Raw genomic sequence first — 6,507 nt, 5'->3', positions numbered from 1 at the left:
TCGCCGTGAAAACCTCAAACTTACATGTGTTTCCTCTGTTCCACAACGAAATCGAAGTGTTTTCCCTCTGCACCATGACACTGAAGTATGTGTGAAGGAAGAATACATGATAAAATTGATTTAACGAAAGTAAGTGAATATTAGAATAGTGGGTGTGTAGTGAGGCAAGGTTTCTTTGAGGTTATTCTTGCACTATTAATAATATCGAGTGAATTATGTGGAGTGTTTGGAAGAAATGAGTTTTAGTGGTTATATGGATAGAGAGTGAATTATATTTAATGAGGGCATATTTGTTATGACAGAAAAGAGGGTGTAGTTTTGGTATGTAGCCTCTGAATATTAAAGGTGTGTGTGGGTTATTAGTCAGAATGTTCGTTGGTGCCTCCACCTCATCGTGGTGAGGGGGTTTGAGTATGCCAAGGACCCTGAGAGCTATACCAGCGGTAGCGTAGCTACTGGCAGGGCCTCCCTTGCTGGACAGGTCAAAGGGTAGGCATCAGACGAAGAGAGACACCAAAAACTGATGCCGGAAGCAGCGTCATCAGCAGCGACTTGAAGCACAGAGCAAATGATGCTCGAGATGGTTCAAGTCCGTATAGAAACAGGCGTGAACAGAGTGGTTTGAACGGCTGCTGTACTGCGATGTGGAAAGCAAATGGAAAAACTACCACATTATCACTTTTCCTGGATAGTCTCTTTCAAAAAACAGAAGATCGCATTAAGTGGAGGAACTGTTTTGGAAGAGACTGTGGAACACGTGTTAACCCAGGGAAAACACTGAGTTGCCCACTCACCCATATAAGTACCTATAAGAAGAGGGCGCAAAGTGAAATTGTAGTTCCATTTAAGAAGTTATTTTTTAAAATTATGTGTTAGTTGTGTGTGACTGAGTGGTGTGTATAGTATGTGTTGTTTTGATTACAGTGTCGTCAAGTGAAAAGTGAAGTTTAAATTTTCTATTGTGACATTTTTTTTTTTTTGTGTGAAATATATACAGTGATGTGTAGGGAGTTATTGTAGTAATTTGTAGAACGTTAAGATTTCCATTCAGACACATTGGATTCAAAAGTTTCCCTTTCATGTACATATCTTGTTTGTATGAAGAATTCTTTCTTATAAAAAGGTTGTATGAAAAGTGAAGCACATATTGTCATTGGTGTTATGCTGGCAATTGTGTAAATTGACAGTGTAAAATGTGCACAGTAGTCTGTAGATTATATGTTATAGCTTGAAGAATGATGGCAAGTGATTTCTAAGTTAGATGTATATTTCGGTGTGATAGACATAGGATTGCATTCTTGCCATCTAATCTTCCAGGCTTACATGTGCTAGCAGGTAGTATAGGGGATCAGGGAGTTATGTTCTTTGCATCTATTAAACTACTTAGAGTATAACACAGTTTACAGGATTGTACAAGTTGTTACAACTGACAGTCTTGTAATGGTATTTTATAGTTTAGTCTAGAACACATATAGTGTTGTGTTCGTTTTTTGTTTATGTTGAATAATATATTGTTAGGTTGAGATCGTAATAAGTGATTTCCCTATAGACTATTTTAGCACTAGTATTGTGGGGATGATACCTTTCATATAAAGTATATGTATGTCCTTGATATATGTCGAAAACCATAATGAATTTAATAATGGGAAATTGGGAAAAGAGAAAATTTGCGGAACTTGTGGAAATTATAAAAGTAAATCAAGATAATTGTGATATCATGCACTTGCGAGCGTTTTGATGTATCGGTATTTCGGAAAAATGCATTTAAATCCACTATAAATATGGTAGTATATTCCAGGTTCCATAGAATATGTAGAGAGTTTAACAGAAAAATATATGCAAGAGTTAATGACGTGAGAAATTTCTGGAATAAATTGTCCCGCATAAATATATAATGATTTACTACGCTATAAGAGGCATTCAATCGTAAGATACTGCCGACGACCAAACCGTGCTTAACTGATCATAACGATGGGCAGCAGTCGTTAGCGCACACCTATCATAATGTACAATCACAACCTAACATTAGCATAAATTACCGAACTTGGCCTCCTCCTAGGTACAGATGGATGCGCGGTAGTATACTGCGCAAAACTAATCTGACGAACCTAACCGACCCTAACTTAACCTAACATCAGGGATCCAAGGGCCAGCCACATGGTTTACAGATGGGTGCGCAGTAGTTCATTGCGCACACCTAAGGGTGACGTCATTTACGAGGCTGGTATTTAACCGAACGTAATATATAATANCCTACATGAAATAAGCAAACGAAAGGCTAATTGGATTGGTCATGTTTTACGCAGAAACTGCCTTCTAAAAGAAGCTATCGAAGGAAAGATAGATGGGCGGATAGAAGTGACAAGAAGAAGAGGAAGAAGACGTAAGAAGATGCTGGATGAACTTGGGGACAGAAGAGGATACTGTCATTTGAAGGAGAAAGCTCTAGATGGCATTAAGTGGAGGAATTGTTTTGAAAGAGACTGGGGACCTGTCGTCTTGACAGATTACTGATTATGATGATGAATATAGGACTGTCGTAACGTGGAATATAAGTCGAAATATGACGTTATGTATAAAATTGAGGGTCTTACCTCTTTTTCCTCCCATAATAAAAATTTCTGTAGTTATATTCCGAGGTTTTATTGCTAAGTGATAGTTTAGATTGTGTCGAGAACGCCTCTCCCACCTCAAGAGTTTTCGAATCCCCCACGGTAATATAAATGATTACTGAATATCACATATTATGGCATTATGCTGCCCTCCAATGGCATAAATTTATGACGAAAAATCTTTGATGTCAGTGAAATCGTTCCCTTGTTTCTCGGTTATGGATACGCGACCAATTGAGTGAGTGGTGGGTATTTGTTTCGCCGAATTTCCCTTCGTGGATAGGAAGTAGAATAATATTATACAATTAAAAGGGAAAAAAATAGGGTGAAAAATTACCGTCCTGTAATCCGACTGATATTCGAATGTTTCTGTTTCAGTCATATTAAAAGGTTGGCCGCCCTGTCAGTGTGACCTAAATATCCGGTGTGCACCATCAAGGTTGGTTTCCTTCCTGATATTGAAGAGGTATTTATAAATAATAAGATGGTGTTATGCGTATGTTTATATACATATATGTACATGTTGTGATTAATTATCTGCCTGAAATTATATGTAAAGGGGTTAAGCGAGATAGTGCAAATGGTAGGGGTTAATGTGTGTATTATCCTGGACCGAGTAATGGCCAGTGCACGAAATATTACAAACATGTGTTTCCTCTGATCCACAACGAAATCGAAGTGTTTTCCCTCAGCACCATGACACTGAAGTATGTGTGAAGGAAGAAAACATGATAAAATTGATTTAACGAAAGTAAGTGAATATAAGAAAATTGGGTGTGTAGTGAGGCAACGTTTCTTTGAGGTTATTCTTGCACTATTAGTAATATCGAGTGAATTATGTGTAGTGGTTTGGAAGAAATGTGTTTCAGTGGTTATATGGATAGAGAGTGAATTATCTTTAATGAGGGCATATTTGGTATGACAGAAAAGAGGGCGTAGTTTTGGTATGTAGCCTGTGAATATTAAAGGTGTGTGTAGTTTATTAATCAGAATGTTATGTTTTATTGTGTTATAAGTACATATAAGAAGAGGGCGCAAAGTGAAATTCTAGTTCCCATTGAAGAAAATATTTTTTTAAATTATGTGTTAGTTGTGTGTGACTGAGTGGTGTGTATAGTATGTGTTGTTTTGATTACAGTGTTGTCAAGTGTAAAGTGAATTTTAAAATTTCTAGTGTGACATTGTTTTTTTGTGTGAAATATATACAGTGATGTGTAGTGAGTTATTGTAGTGATTTGAAGAACGTTAAGATTTCCATTCAGACACATTGGATTCAAAAGTTTCCCCTTTCATGTACATATCTTGTTTGTATGAAGAATTGTTGCTTATAATAAGGTGGTATGATAAGTGAAGCACCTGTTGTCGTTGGAGTTATGCTGGCAATTGTGTTAAATGACAGTGTGAAATGTGCACAGTGGTCTGTAGATTATGTGTTATAGCTTGAAGAATGATGGCAAGTGATTTCTAACTTAGATGTATATTTCGGTGTGATATACAAAGGAATGCATTCTTGCCATCTAATCTTCCAGGCTTACATGTGCTAGCAGGTAGTATAGGGGATGAGGGTGTTATGTTCTTTTCATCTATTAAACTACTTAGAGAATAACATAGTTTACAGGATTGCACGAGTTGTTAGAGCTGACAGTCTTGTAATGGTATTTTATAGTTTAGTCTAGAACACATATAGTGATGTGTTCGTTTTTGTTTATGTTGAATGATATATTGTTAGGTTGAGATCGTAATCAGTGATTTCCCTATCGACTATTTGAGCACGTGTATTGTGGGGAGGACACCTTTCATATAAAGTATATGTATGTCCTTGATATATGTCGAAAACCGTAATGAATTTAATAATGGGATCTTTGGAAAAGATAACATTTGCGGAACTTGTGGAAATTGTAAAAGAAAATCGAGATAATTGTGATATCATTCACTTGAGAGCGTTTTGAAATATCGGTATTTCGGAAAAATGCATTTAAATCCACTATAAATATGGTAGTATATTCCAGGTTCCATAGAATGTGTAGAGAGTTTAACAGAAAAATATATGCAAGAGTTTATGACGTGAGAAATTTCGGGAATAAAATGTCCCGCATAAATATATAATGATTTAATACGCTATCAGAGGCATTCAATCGTAAGATATTGCCGACGACCAAACCGTGCTTAACTGATCATAACGATGGGCAGCAATCGTTTGTGCACACCTAACATAATGTACAATCACAACCTAACATTAGCATAAATTGCCGAAATTGGCCTCCACCAAGGTACAGATGGATGCTGAACCGTGTCACGGTTCTTTCGGTGTAGGATCTTTGGATTTACCGTCTCTCTCTCTCTGGCAACTACGTACGCTACGACGCGGAGCCGATCCCTTTCCTATCAAGTTCTTTGCGTAACCCAGAGGTCACGTGTTTCCCCTTCCCTCTTGTCCCGACACGAGCTACGTTTACAGACAAGTAGGTCTGTTGCTTTTTCCTCTTCGTCTTCGACCGAGAAGGTCGGTTTTGGGAGTTCGAAATTCAGTTTGGTTTTTGTTTACGCATTATGCGTNCCCTGTATTTGTGAGAGTGCCAGGAGTTACGTGACTTGTGATTGGTCACTGAGTGCCGCAATGCGGCAGGGGCATTTTGTTGGGATTGAATGTTTGTTTCTTTTCAGCTCTGTTTTATGTATTATTTTGTAATCGGTGTAGTCAGAACATTATGATCGAGTTTCATCTTGGCAACCAGGCTATTTGCGACAGTTTTAACTATGTACTTTCAAGGCTATTGATCAGCCCAGGTCAGTGAACTTAAAAGGGTCGCAACCGTTACTTTGACTGCGGGCAAATTCTGAGTCACTCTTGACTGATGTTTATTTGATTTTTCTACCAGCCCTTCAGGCGAAGCTGTAACATTTTCCTTGTCATATTTGTATGATTTACATTTCTACTCTTTTGTTGCAATATATTTTTATATTATTGAAAAGCCAGCTGGATTGTTATGATTTCTTGTACTCTGCTGAAATATTTGTACAGCCCAACGCCTATGCCAGCTAACCCTCTCGGTTCCTCCCTTGAGATCCCCGTCCACTTTGGGGAGGCATTGGAACACCACGAGACAAACAGTCGATTGTGAGCAGAGCCGGTTGTCTTCGAAGAGGAGGAAGGGCGGCTCAATGCGCAGTAGCCTACTGCGCAAACCTAATCTGAAGAAAACTAACCTAACATGACTTAACCTAACATCAGGGATCCAAGTGCCAGCCACCTGGTTTATAGGTGGGTGCGCAGTAGTTCATTGCGCACACCTAAGAGTAACATCATTTACGAAGCTGGTATTTAACCGAACGTAATATAGGACTGTAGTAACGTGGAATATAAGTCGAAATATGACCTTATGTATAAAATTGAGCGTCCTAACTGTTTTTGCACCCATAATATAAATTTCTGTTTTTATATTCCGAGGTTATATTGCTACGTGATAGCTTAGATTGTGTCGAGAACGCCTCTCCCACCTCAAGAGTTCTCGAATCCCCCACGGTAATATAAATGATTACTTAATATCACATATTATCGCATTATGCAGCCCTCCAATGACATAACTTTATGACGAAAATTCTTTGTTGTCAATGAAATCTTTCCCTAGTTTCTCTGTTATGGATACGCGACCAATTGAATGAGTGGTGGGCATTTGTTTCGCCCGAATTTCCCTTCGTGGATAGGAAGTAGAATAATATTATACACGTAAATGTGGGAAAAATAGGGTGAAAAATTACCGTCATGTAATCCGTCTGATATTCGAATGTTTCTGTTTCAGTCATGTTAAGAGGTTGGCCGCCCTGTCAGTGTGACCTAAATATCCGGTGTGCACCATCAAGGTTGGTTTCTTTTCTGGTATGAAGAGTTATTTAT

General features: G+C 38.1%; 1 long non-coding RNA gene across 2 annotated transcripts in view; it reads left to right on the top strand.

The window, feature by feature from the left end:
- LOC111861535 overlaps positions 1–6,507 on the top strand; it is a 31,508-nt gene extending 25,001 nt beyond the window's left edge. For both annotated transcript variants that reach the window (XR_004512692.1, XR_002842254.1), the window contains exons 2-3: positions 2,991–3,051; positions 6,413–6,507. This is a non-coding gene — a long non-coding RNA (uncharacterized LOC111861535). The remainder of the gene's footprint in view (positions 1–2,990; positions 3,052–6,412) is intronic.

Source organism: Cryptotermes secundus, unplaced genomic scaffold (assembly GCF_002891405.2).
Source record: "Cryptotermes secundus unplaced genomic scaffold, Csec_1.0 scaffold3511, whole genome shotgun sequence".
Lineage (NCBI taxonomy): Eukaryota > Metazoa > Arthropoda > Insecta > Blattodea > Kalotermitidae > Cryptotermes > Cryptotermes secundus.
This window is presented reverse-complemented; position numbering and strand designations above follow the sequence as displayed.